Source organism: Ambystoma mexicanum, unplaced genomic scaffold, assembly GCF_040938575.1.
Source record: "Ambystoma mexicanum isolate Mex_15411 unplaced genomic scaffold, UKY_AmexF1_1 Mex_scaf10, whole genome shotgun sequence".
In the NCBI taxonomy this organism is placed as follows: Eukaryota; Metazoa; Chordata; class Amphibia; order Caudata; family Ambystomatidae; genus Ambystoma; species Ambystoma mexicanum.
The window spans coordinates 2,807,501-2,817,500 of record NW_027182325.1 but is presented as its reverse complement, the minus strand read 5'-3'; the positions used below and the strand labels follow the sequence as shown (position 1 = coordinate 2,817,500).

The following is a 10,000-nucleotide window of genomic DNA, read 5'->3' as shown; positions in this document are numbered from 1 at the left end:
ACTACCTGTATGCTAATTCTATGTAAAAAGGTAGCTCCAGCCCTCATGATGTTGTCCAACATTTCCGCTATAAAACGGGATACAATTATTTTGGAAACATACCAAATTTGAAAAATAATTGAGAAGTTGCGCAATTACTAATCATGGAGCACAAAAAAGCCTACAGCACCTGGTATTCCCAGGCAGTCTCCCATCCAGGTACTAACTAGGCCTGACCCTGCTTAGCTTCCGAGATCGGGCGCATTCAGTGTGGTGTGGCCGTAGGCTCTGGGCCTAGTGAGTTTTGTACTTTTAAGCATCTAGTCGGCTAGACCTTGCAGTTTTGAAAGGCAATTGTGAAATGGCTCACTTCCTGAACTTGGAGCACAAAAAAGCCTACAGCACCTGGTATTCCCAGGTGGTCTCCCATCCAGGTACTAACTAGGCCCGACACTGCTTAGCTTCCGAGATCAGACGAGATCGGGCGCAATCAGTGTGGTGTGGCCGTAGGCTCTGGGCCTAGTGAGTTTTGTACTTTTAAGCATCTAGTCAGCTAGACCTTGCAATTTTGAAAGGCAATTGAGAAATGGCTCACTTCCTGAACTTGGAGCACAAAAAAGCCTACAGCACCTGGTATTCCCAGGCAGTCTCCCATCCAGGTACTAACGAGGCCCGACACTGCTTAGCTTCCGAGATCAGACGAGATCGGGCGCATTCAGTGTGGTGTGGCCGTAGGCTCTGGTTCTTGTGAGTTTTGTACTTTTAAGCATCTAGTCGGCTAGACCTTGCAGTTTTGAAAGGCAATTGAGAAATGGCTCACTTCCTGAACTTGGAGTACAAAAAAGCCTACAGCACCTGGTATTCCCAGGCGGTCTTCCATCCAGGTACTAACTAGGCCCGACACTGCTTAGCTTCTGAGATCAGACGAGATCAGGCACATTCAGTGTGGTGTGGCCGTAGGCTCTGGGCCTAGTGAGTTTTGTACTTTTAAGCATCTAGTCGGCTAGACCTTGCAGTTTTAAAAGGCAATTGAGAAAGGGCTCACTTCCTGAACTTGGAGCACAAAAAAGCCTACAGCACCTGGTATTCCCAGGCGGTCTCCCATCCAGGTACTAACTAGGCCTGACACTGCTTAACTTCCGAGATCAGTCGAGATCGGGTGCATTCAGTGTGGTGTGGCCGTAGGCTCTAGGAATGCTAAGAATATTACTCTTATGCATTTGCATTTAGTAAGCTAAGCCATGCAGCCACTTGCAACATGATACCACGCTCATCGCTCGATCAGCGCTCGATCAGGCGAGATATATAAGACTGGTGGGCCCATTCAGGACTCCTATGTCTGGTAGGATAACTTTAATTCATCCATCCTGTGTCTGTTGCAGGGAGGTGGAGAGAACAATCAACACAATAATGGTTTTCTTTCATGCCTCTTGAAGGACTCAATATTCTCTGTACTGCATTACATGTGAAAGTCGATTTATTACCCATGAACACACTACCTGTATGCTAATTCTATGTAAAAAGGTAGCTCCAGCCCTCATGATGTTGTCCAACATTTCCGCTATAAAACGGGATACAATTATTTTGGAAACATACCAAATTTGAAAAATAATTGAGAAGTTGCGCAATTACTAATCATGGAGCACAAAAAAAGCCTACAGCACCTGGTATTCCCAGGCAGTCTCCCATCCAGGTACTAACTAGGCCCGACCCTGCTTAGCTTCCGAGATCGGGCGCATTCAGTGTGGTGTGGCCGTAGGCTCTGGGCCTAGTGAGTTTGTACTTTTAAGCATCTAGTCGGCTAGACCTTGCAGTTTTGAAAGGCAATTGTGAAATGGCTCACTTCCTGAACTTGGAGCACAAAAAAGCCTACAGCACCTGGTATTCCCAGGTGGTCTCCCATCCAGGTACTAACTAGGCCCGACACTGCTTAGCTTCCGAGATCAGACGAGATCGGGCGCATTCAGTGTGGTGTGGCCGTAGGCTCTGGGCCTAGTGAGTTTTGTACTTTTAAGCATCTAGTCGGCTAGACCTTGCAGTTTTGAAAGGCAATTGAGAAATGGCTCACTTCCTGAACTTGGAGCACAAAAAAGCCTACAGCACCTGGTATTCCCAGGCGGTCTCCCATCCAGGTACTAACTAGGCCTGACACTGCTTAACTTCCGAGATCAGACGAGATCGGGTGCATTCAGTGTGGTGTGGCCGTAGGCTCTAGGAATGCTAAGAATATTACTCTTATGCATTTGCATTTAGTAAGCTAAGCCATGCAGCCACTTGCAACATGATACCACGCTCATCGCTCGATCAGGCTCGATCAGGCGAGATATATAAGACTGGTGGGCCCATTCAGGACTCCTATGTCTGGTAGGATAACTTTAATTCATCCATCCTGTGTCTGTTGCAGGGAGGTGGAGAGAACAATCAACACAATAATGGTTTTCTTTCATGCCTCTTGAAGGACTCAATATTCTCTGTACTGCATTACATGTGAAAGTCGATTTATTACCCATGAACACACTACCTGTATGCTAATTCTATGTAAAAAGGTAGCTCCAGCCCTCATGATGTTGTCCAACATTTCCGCTATAAAACGGGATACAATTATTTTGGAAACATACCAAATTTGAAAAATAATTGAGAAGTTGCGCAATTACTAATCATGGAGCACAAAAAAGCCTACAGCACCTGGTATTCCCAGGCAGTCTCCCATCCAGGTACTAACTAGGCCTGACCCTGCTTAGCTTCCGAGATCGGGCACATTCAGTGTGGTGTGGCCGTAGGCTCTGGGCCTAGTGAGTTTTGTACTTTTAAGCATCTAGTCGGCTAGACCTTGCAGTTTTGAAAGGCAATTGTGAAATGGCTCACTTCCTGAACTTGGAGCACAAAAAAGCCTACAGCACCTGGTATTCCCAGGTGGTCTCCCATCCAGGTACTAACTAGGCCCGACACTGCTTAGCTTCCGAGATCAGACGAGATCGGGCGCAATCAGTGTGGTGTGGCCGTAGGCTCTGGGCCTAGTGAGTTTTGTACTTTTAAGCATCTAGTCAGCTAGACCTTGCAGTTTTGAAAGGCAATTGAGAAATGGCTCACTTCCTGAACTTGGAGCACAAAAAAGCCTACAGCACCTGGTATTCCCAGGCGGTCTCCCACCCAGGTACTAACGAGGCCCGACACTGCTTAGCTTCCGAGATCAGACGAGATCGGGCGCATTCAGTGTGGTGTGGCCGTAGGCTCTGGTTCTTGTGAGTTTTGTACTTTTAGGCATCTAGTCGGCTAGACCTTGCAGTTTTGAAAGGCAATTGAGAAATGGCTCACTTCCTGAACTTGGAGTACAAAAAAGCCTACAGCACCTGGTATTCCCAGGCGGTCTTCCATCCAGGTACTAACTAGGCCCGACACTGCTTAGCTTCTGAGATCAGACGAGATCAGGCACATTCAGTGTGGTGTGGCCGTAGGCTCTGGGCCTAGTGAGTTTTGTACTTTTAAGCATCTAGTCGGCTAGACCTTGCAGTTTTAAAAGGCAATTGAGAAAGGGCTCACTTCCTGAACTTGGAGCACAAAAAAGCCTACAGCACCTGGTATTCCCAGGCGGTCTCCCATCCAGGTACTAACTAGGCCTGACACTGCTTAACTTCCGAGATCAGTCGAGATCGGGTGCATTCAGTGTGGTGTGGCCGTAGGCTCTAGGAATGCTAAGAATATTACTCTTATGCATTTGCATTTAGTAAGCTAAGCCATGCAGCCACTTGCAACATGATACCACGCTCATCGCTCGATCAGGCTCGATCAGGCGAGATATATAAGACTGGTGGGCCCATTCAGGACTCCTATGTCTGGTAGGATAACTTTAATTCATCCATCCTGTGTCTGTTGCAGGGAGGTGGAGAGAACAATCAACACAATAATGGTTTTCTTTCATGCCTCTTGAAGGACTCAATATTCTCTGTACTGCATTACATGTGAAAGTCGATTTATTACCCATGAACACACTACCTGTATGCTAATTCTATGTAAAAAGGTAGCTCCAGCCCTCATGATGTTGTCCAACATTTCCGCTATAAAACGGGATACAATTATTTTGGAAACATACCAAATTTGAAAAATAATTGAGAAGTTGCGCAATTACTAATCATGGAGCACAAAAAAAGCCTACAGCACCTGGTATTCCCAGGCAGTCTCCCATCCAGGTACTAACTAGGCCTGACACTGCTTAACTTCCGAGATCAGACGAGATCGGGTGCATTCAGTGTGGTGTGGCCATAGGCTCTAGGAATGCTAAGAATATTACTCTTATGCATTTGCATTTAGTAAGCTAAGCCATGCAGCCACTTGCAACATGATACCACGCTCATCGCTCATCGCTCGATCAGGCTCGATCAGGCGAGATATATAAGACTGGTGGGCCCATTCAGGACTCCTATGTCTGGTAGGATAACTTTAATTCATCCATCCTGTGTCTGTTGCAGGGAGGTGGAGAGAACAATCAACACAATAATGGTTTTCTTTCATGCCTCTTGAAGGACTCAATATTCTCTGTACTGCATTACATGTGAAAGTCGATTTATTACCCATGAACACACTACCTGTATGCTAATTCTATGTAAAAAGGTAGCTCCAGCCCTCATGATGTTGTCCAACATTTCCGCTATAAAACGGGATACAATTATTTTGGAAACATACCAAATTTGAAAAATAATTGAGAAGTTGCGCAATTACTAATCATGGAGCACAAAAAAGCCTACAGCACCTGGTATTCCCAGGCAGTCTCCCATCCAGGTACTAACTAGGCCTGACCCTGCTTAGCTTCCGAGATCGGGCGCATTCAGTGTGGTGTGGCCGTAGGCTCTGGGCCTAGTGAGTTTTGTACTTTTAAGCATCTAGTCGGCTAGACCTTGCAGTTTTGAAAGGCAATTGTGAAATGGCTCACTTCCTGAACTTGGAGCACAAAAAAGCCTACAGCACCTGGTATTCCCAGGTGGTCTCCCATCCAGGTACTAACTAGGCCCGACACTGCTTAGCTTCCGAGATCAGACGAGATCGGGCGCAATCAGTGTGGTGTGGCCGTAGGCTCTGGGCCTAGTGAGTTTTGTACTTTTAAGCATCTAGTCAGCTAGACCTTGCAATTGAGAAATGGCTCACTTCCTGAACTTGGAGCACAAAAAAGCCTACAGCACCTGGTATTCCCAGGCGGTCTCCCATCCAGGTACTAACGAGGCCCGACACTGCTTAGCTTCCGAGATCAGACGAGATCGGGCGCATTCAGTGTGGTGTGGCCGTAGGCTCTGGTTCTTGTGAGTTTTGTACTTTTAAGCATCTAGTCGGCTAGACCTTGCAGTTTTGAAAGGCAATTGAGAAATGGCTCACTTCCTGAACTTGGAGTACAAAAAAGCCTACAGCACCTGGTATTCCCAGGCGGTCTTCCATCCAGGTACTAACTAGGCCCGACACTGCTTAGCTTCTGAGATCAGACGAGATCAGGCACATTCAGTGTGGTGTGGCCGTAGGCTCTGGGCCTAGTGAGTTTTGTACTTTTAAGCATCTAGTCGGCTAGACCTTGCAGTTTTAAAAGGCAATTGAGAAAGGGCTCACTTCCTGAACTTGGAGCACAAAAAAGCCTACAGCACCTGGTATTCCCAGGCGGTCTCCCATCCAGGTACTAACTAGGCCTGACACTGCTTAACTTCCGAGATCAGTCGAGATCGGGTGCATTCAGTGTGGTGTGGCCGTAGGCTCTAGGAATGCTAAGAATATTACTCTTATGCATTTGCATTTAGTAAGCTAAGCCATGCAGCCACTTGCAACATGATACCACGCTCATCGCTCGATCAGGCTCGATCAGGCGAGATATATAAGACTGGTGGGCCCATTCAGGACTCCTATGTCTGGTAGGATAACTTTAATTCATCCATCCTGTGTCTGTTGCAGGGAGGTGGAGAGAACAATCAACACAATAATGGTTTTCTTTCATGCCTCTTGAAGGACTCAATATTCTCTGTACTGCATTACATGTGAAAGTCGATTTATTACCCATGAACACACTACCTGTATGCTAATTCTATGTAAAAAGGTAGCTCCAGCCCTCATGATGTTGTCCAACATTTCCGCTATAAAACGGGATACAATTATTTTGGAAACATACCAAATTTGAAAAATAATTGAGAAGTTGCGCAATTACTAATCATGGAGCACAAAAAAGCCTACAGCACCTGGTATTCCCAGGCAGTCTCCCATCCAGGTACTAACTAGGCCTGACCCTGCTTAGCTTCCGAGATCGGGCGCATTCAGTGTGGTGTGGCCGTAGGCTCTGGGCCTAGTGAGTTTTGTACTTTTAAGCATCTAGTCGGCTAGACCTTGCAGTTTTGAAAGGCAATTGTGAAATGGCTCACTTCCTGAACTTGGAGAACAAAAAAGCCTACAGCACCTGGTATTCCCAGGTGGTCTCCCATCCAGGTACTAACTAGGCCCGACACTGCTTAGCTTCCGAGATCAGACGAGATCGGGCGCAATCAGTGTGGTGTGGCCGTAGGCTCTGGGCCTAGTGAGTTTTGTACTTTTAAGCATCTAGTCAGCTAGACCTTGCAATTGAGAAATGGCTCACTTCCTGAACTTGGAGCACAAAAAAGCCTACAGCACCTGGTATTCCCAGGCGGTCTCCCATCCAGGTACTAACGAGGCCCGACACTGCTTAGCTTCCGAGATCAGACGAGATCGGGCGCATTCAGTGTGGTGTGGCCGTAGGCTCTGGTTCTTGTGAGTTTTGTACTTTTAAGCATCTAGTCGGCTAGACCTTGCAGTTTTGAAAGGCAATTGAGAAATGGCTCACTTCCTGAACTTGGAGTACAAAAAAGCCTACAGCACCTGGTATTCCCAGGCGGTCTTCCATCCAGGTACTAACTAGGCCCGACACTGCTTAGCTTCTGAGATCAGACGAGATCAGGCACATTCAGTGTGGTGTGGCCGTAGGCTCTGGGCCTAGTGAGTTTTGTACTTTTAAGCATCTAGTCGGCTAGACCTTGCAGTTTTAAAAGGCAATTGAGAAAGGGCTCACTTCCTGAACTTGGAGCACAAAAAAGCCTACAGCACCTGGTATTCCCAGGCGGTCTCCCATCCAGGTACTAACTAGGCCTGACACTGCTTAACTTCCGAGATCAGTCGAGATCGGGTGCATTCAGTGTGGTGTGGCCGTAGGCTCTAGGAATGCTAAGAATATTACTCTTATGCATTTGCATTTAGTAAGCTAAGCCATGCAGCCACTTGCAACATGATACCACGCTCATCGCTCGATCAGGCTCGATCAGGCGAGATATATAAGACTGGTGGGCCCATTCAGGACTCCTATGTCTGGTAGGATAACTTTAATTCATCCATCCTGTGTCTGTTGCAGGGAGGTGGAGAGAACAATCAACACAATAATGGTTTTCTTTCATGCCTCTTGAAGGACTCAATATTCTCTGTACTGCATTACATGTGAAAGTCGATTTATTACCCATGAACACACTACCTGTATGCTAATTCTATGTAAAAAGGTAGCTCCAGCCCTCATGATGTTGTCCAACATTTCCGCTATAAAACGGGATACAATTATTTTGGAAACATACCAAATTTGAAAAATAATTGAGAAGTTGCGCAATTACTAATCATGGAGCACAAAAAAGCCTACAGCACCTGGTATTCCCAGGCAGTCTCCCATCCAGGTACTAACTAGGCCTGACCCTGCTTAGCTTCCGAGATCGGGCGCATTCAGTGTGGTGTGGCCGTAGGCTCTGGGCCTAGTGAGTTTTGTACTTTTAAGCATCTAGTCGGCTAGACCTTGCAGTTTTGAAAGGCAATTGTGAAATGGCTCACTTCCTGAACTTGGAGCACAAAAAAGCCTACAGCACCTGGTATTCCCAGGTGGTCTCCCATCCAGGTACTAACTAGGCCCGACACTGCTTAGCTTCCGAGATCAGACGAGATCGGGCGCAATCAGTGTGGTGTGGCCGTAGGCTCTGGGCCTAGTGAGTTTTGTACTTTTAAGCATCTAGTCAGCTAGACCTTGCAATTTTGAAAGGCAATTGAGAAATGGCTCACTTCCTGAACTTGGAGCACAAAAAAGCCTACAGCACCTGGTATTCCCAGGCGGTCTCCCATCCAGGTACTAACGAGGCCCGACACTGCTTAGCTTCCGAGATCAGACGAGATCGGGCGCATTCAGTGTGGTGTGGCCGTAGGCTCTGGTTCTTGTGAGTTTTGTACTTTTAAGCATCTAGTCGGCTAGACCTTGCAGTTTTGAAAGGCAATTGAGAAATGGCTCACTTCCTGAACTTGGAGTACAAAAAAGCCTACAGCACCTGGTATTCCCAGGCGGTCTTCCATCCAGGTACTAACTAGGCCCGACACTGCTTAGCTTCTGAGATCAGACGAGATCAGGCACATTCAGTGTGGTGTGGCCGTAGGCTCTGGGCCTAGTGAGTTTTGTACTTTTAAGCATCTAGTCGGCTAGACCTTGCAGTTTTAAAAGGCAATTGAGAAAGGGCTCACTTCCTGAACTTGGAGCACAAAAAAGCCTACAGCACCTGGTATTCCCAGGCGGTCTCCCATCCAGGTACTAACTAGTAGTGACACTGCTTAACTTCCGAGATCAGTCGAGATCGGGTGCATTCAGTGTGGTGTGGCCGTAGGCTCTAGGAATGCTAAGAATATTACTCTTATGCATTTGCATTTAGTAAGCTAAGCCATGCAGCCACTTGCAACATGATACCACGCTCATCGCTCGATCAGCGCTCGATCAGGCGAGATATATAAGACTGGTGGGCCCATTCAGGACTCCTATGTCTGGTAGGATAACTTTAATTCATCCATCCTGTGTCTGTTGCAGGGAGGTGGAGAGAACAATCAACACAATAATGGTTTTCTTTCATGCCTCTTGAAGGACTCAATATTCTCTGTACTGCATTACATGTGAAAGTCGATTTATTACCCATGAACACACTACCTGTATGCTAATTCTATGTAAAAAGGTAGCTCCAGCCCTCATGATGTTGTCCAACATTTCCGCTATAAAACGGGATACAATTATTTTGGAAACATACCAAATTTGAAAAATAATTGAGAAGTTGCGCAATTACTAATCATGGAGCACAAAAAAAGCCTACAGCACCTGGTATTCCCAGGCAGTCTCCCATCCAGGTACTAACTAGGCCCGACCCTGCTTAGCTTCTGAGATCGGGCGCATTCAGTGTGGTGTGGCCGTAGGCTCTGAGCCTAGTGAGTTTGTACTTTTAAGCATCTAGTCGGCTAGACCTTGCAGTTTTGAAAGGCAATTGTGAAATGGCTCACTTCCTGAACTTGGAGCACAAAAAAGCCTACAGCACCTGGTATTCCCAGGTGGTCTCCCATCCAGGTACTAACTAGGCCCGACACTGCTTAGCTTCCGAGATCAGACGAGATCGGGCGCATTCAGTGTGGTGTGGCCGTAGGCTCTGGGCCTAGTGAGTTTTGTACTTTTAAGCATCTAGTCGGCTAGACCTTGCAGTTTTGAAAGGCAATTGAGAAATGGCTCACTTCCTGAACTTGGAGCACAAAAAAGCCTACAGCACCTGGTATTCCCAGGCGGTCTCCCATCCAGGTACTAACTAGGCCTGACACTGCTTAACTTCCGAGATCAGACGAGATCGGGTGCATTCAGTGTGGTGTGGCCGTAGGCTCTAGGAATGCTAAGAATATTACTCTTATGCATTTGCATTTAGTAAGCTAAGCCATGCAGCCACTTGCAACATGATACCACGCTCATCGCTCGATCAGGCTCGATCAGGCGAGATATATAAGACTGGTGGGCCCATTCAGGACTCCTATGTCTGGTAGGATAACTTTAATTCATCCATCCTGTGTCTGTTGCAGGGAGGTGGAGAGAACAATCAACACAATAATGGTTTTCTTTCATGCCTCTTGAAGGACTCAATATTCTCTGTACTGCATTACATGTGAAAGTCGATTTATTACCCATGAACACACTACCTGTATGCTAATTCTATGTAAAAAG

General features: G+C 46.7%; 24 non-coding genes and 8 pseudogenes across 24 annotated transcripts; all 32 read right to left on the bottom strand.

Annotated features, from left to right (window-relative positions):
• Positions 1–157: 157 nt before the first annotated feature.
• LOC138545164 (5S ribosomal RNA) lies at positions 158–266 on the bottom strand (annotated as a pseudogene).
• Positions 267–372: 106 nt separating this feature from the next.
• On the bottom strand, positions 373–491 carry LOC138548172 (5S ribosomal RNA). Its single transcript, XR_011291985.1, has one exon. It is a non-coding gene; the product is annotated as a 5S ribosomal RNA (ribosomal RNA).
• A 106-nt stretch (positions 492–597) lies between these two features.
• On the bottom strand, positions 598–716 carry LOC138540456 (5S ribosomal RNA). Its single transcript, XR_011288503.1, has one exon. It is a non-coding gene; the product is annotated as a 5S ribosomal RNA (ribosomal RNA).
• A 106-nt stretch (positions 717–822) lies between these two features.
• On the bottom strand, positions 823–941 carry LOC138540113 (5S ribosomal RNA). The gene has a single exon (XR_011288171.1). It is a non-coding gene; the product is annotated as a 5S ribosomal RNA (ribosomal RNA).
• A 106-nt stretch (positions 942–1,047) lies between these two features.
• Positions 1,048–1,166, bottom strand: LOC138538877 (5S ribosomal RNA). The gene has a single exon (XR_011286962.1). It is a non-coding gene; the product is annotated as a 5S ribosomal RNA (ribosomal RNA).
• A 465-nt stretch (positions 1,167–1,631) lies between these two features.
• On the bottom strand, positions 1,632–1,740 carry LOC138543665 (5S ribosomal RNA; annotated as a pseudogene).
• Positions 1,741–1,845: 105 nt separating this feature from the next.
• Positions 1,846–1,964, bottom strand: LOC138550757 (5S ribosomal RNA). Its single transcript, XR_011294504.1, has one exon. It is a non-coding gene; the product is annotated as a 5S ribosomal RNA (ribosomal RNA).
• A 106-nt stretch (positions 1,965–2,070) lies between these two features.
• On the bottom strand, positions 2,071–2,189 carry LOC138549233 (5S ribosomal RNA). Its single transcript, XR_011293018.1, has one exon. It is a non-coding gene; the product is annotated as a 5S ribosomal RNA (ribosomal RNA).
• A 463-nt stretch (positions 2,190–2,652) lies between these two features.
• On the bottom strand, positions 2,653–2,761 carry LOC138546545 (5S ribosomal RNA; annotated as a pseudogene).
• A 106-nt stretch (positions 2,762–2,867) lies between these two features.
• LOC138548171 (5S ribosomal RNA) lies at positions 2,868–2,986 on the bottom strand. Its single transcript, XR_011291984.1, has one exon. It is a non-coding gene; the product is annotated as a 5S ribosomal RNA (ribosomal RNA).
• Positions 2,987–3,092: 106 nt separating this feature from the next.
• On the bottom strand, positions 3,093–3,211 carry LOC138550933 (5S ribosomal RNA). The gene has a single exon (XR_011294675.1). It is a non-coding gene; the product is annotated as a 5S ribosomal RNA (ribosomal RNA).
• A 106-nt stretch (positions 3,212–3,317) lies between these two features.
• On the bottom strand, positions 3,318–3,436 carry LOC138540112 (5S ribosomal RNA). Its single transcript, XR_011288170.1, has one exon. It is a non-coding gene; the product is annotated as a 5S ribosomal RNA (ribosomal RNA).
• Positions 3,437–3,542: 106 nt separating this feature from the next.
• LOC138538876 (5S ribosomal RNA) lies at positions 3,543–3,661 on the bottom strand. Its single transcript, XR_011286961.1, has one exon. It is a non-coding gene; the product is annotated as a 5S ribosomal RNA (ribosomal RNA).
• Positions 3,662–4,125: 464 nt separating this feature from the next.
• On the bottom strand, positions 4,126–4,244 carry LOC138540967 (5S ribosomal RNA). Its single transcript, XR_011288989.1, has one exon. It is a non-coding gene; the product is annotated as a 5S ribosomal RNA (ribosomal RNA).
• Positions 4,245–4,714: 470 nt separating this feature from the next.
• Positions 4,715–4,823, bottom strand: LOC138545163 (5S ribosomal RNA; annotated as a pseudogene).
• A 106-nt stretch (positions 4,824–4,929) lies between these two features.
• LOC138548169 (5S ribosomal RNA) lies at positions 4,930–5,048 on the bottom strand. Its single transcript, XR_011291982.1, has one exon. It is a non-coding gene; the product is annotated as a 5S ribosomal RNA (ribosomal RNA).
• A 93-nt stretch (positions 5,049–5,141) lies between these two features.
• LOC138550460 (5S ribosomal RNA) lies at positions 5,142–5,260 on the bottom strand. The gene has a single exon (XR_011294212.1). It is a non-coding gene; the product is annotated as a 5S ribosomal RNA (ribosomal RNA).
• Positions 5,261–5,366: 106 nt separating this feature from the next.
• Positions 5,367–5,485, bottom strand: LOC138540111 (5S ribosomal RNA). The gene has a single exon (XR_011288169.1). It is a non-coding gene; the product is annotated as a 5S ribosomal RNA (ribosomal RNA).
• Positions 5,486–5,591: 106 nt separating this feature from the next.
• Positions 5,592–5,710, bottom strand: LOC138538875 (5S ribosomal RNA). The gene has a single exon (XR_011286960.1). It is a non-coding gene; the product is annotated as a 5S ribosomal RNA (ribosomal RNA).
• A 463-nt stretch (positions 5,711–6,173) lies between these two features.
• On the bottom strand, positions 6,174–6,282 carry LOC138545161 (5S ribosomal RNA; annotated as a pseudogene).
• Positions 6,283–6,388: 106 nt separating this feature from the next.
• Positions 6,389–6,507, bottom strand: LOC138548168 (5S ribosomal RNA). Its single transcript, XR_011291981.1, has one exon. It is a non-coding gene; the product is annotated as a 5S ribosomal RNA (ribosomal RNA).
• Positions 6,508–6,600: 93 nt separating this feature from the next.
• LOC138550459 (5S ribosomal RNA) lies at positions 6,601–6,719 on the bottom strand. Its single transcript, XR_011294211.1, has one exon. It is a non-coding gene; the product is annotated as a 5S ribosomal RNA (ribosomal RNA).
• Positions 6,720–6,825: 106 nt separating this feature from the next.
• On the bottom strand, positions 6,826–6,944 carry LOC138540110 (5S ribosomal RNA). Its single transcript, XR_011288168.1, has one exon. It is a non-coding gene; the product is annotated as a 5S ribosomal RNA (ribosomal RNA).
• Positions 6,945–7,050: 106 nt separating this feature from the next.
• Positions 7,051–7,169, bottom strand: LOC138538873 (5S ribosomal RNA). The gene has a single exon (XR_011286958.1). It is a non-coding gene; the product is annotated as a 5S ribosomal RNA (ribosomal RNA).
• Positions 7,170–7,632: 463 nt separating this feature from the next.
• LOC138545160 (5S ribosomal RNA) lies at positions 7,633–7,741 on the bottom strand (annotated as a pseudogene).
• Positions 7,742–7,847: 106 nt separating this feature from the next.
• On the bottom strand, positions 7,848–7,966 carry LOC138548167 (5S ribosomal RNA). The gene has a single exon (XR_011291980.1). It is a non-coding gene; the product is annotated as a 5S ribosomal RNA (ribosomal RNA).
• Positions 7,967–8,072: 106 nt separating this feature from the next.
• Positions 8,073–8,191, bottom strand: LOC138550458 (5S ribosomal RNA). The gene has a single exon (XR_011294210.1). It is a non-coding gene; the product is annotated as a 5S ribosomal RNA (ribosomal RNA).
• A 106-nt stretch (positions 8,192–8,297) lies between these two features.
• On the bottom strand, positions 8,298–8,416 carry LOC138540108 (5S ribosomal RNA). The gene has a single exon (XR_011288166.1). It is a non-coding gene; the product is annotated as a 5S ribosomal RNA (ribosomal RNA).
• A 106-nt stretch (positions 8,417–8,522) lies between these two features.
• LOC138543160 (5S ribosomal RNA) lies at positions 8,523–8,641 on the bottom strand (annotated as a pseudogene).
• Positions 8,642–9,106: 465 nt separating this feature from the next.
• Positions 9,107–9,215, bottom strand: LOC138545428 (5S ribosomal RNA; annotated as a pseudogene).
• A 105-nt stretch (positions 9,216–9,320) lies between these two features.
• Positions 9,321–9,439, bottom strand: LOC138550745 (5S ribosomal RNA). Its single transcript, XR_011294493.1, has one exon. It is a non-coding gene; the product is annotated as a 5S ribosomal RNA (ribosomal RNA).
• A 106-nt stretch (positions 9,440–9,545) lies between these two features.
• Positions 9,546–9,664, bottom strand: LOC138549232 (5S ribosomal RNA). The gene has a single exon (XR_011293017.1). It is a non-coding gene; the product is annotated as a 5S ribosomal RNA (ribosomal RNA).
• Between the last annotated feature and the right edge of the window lie 336 nt (positions 9,665–10,000).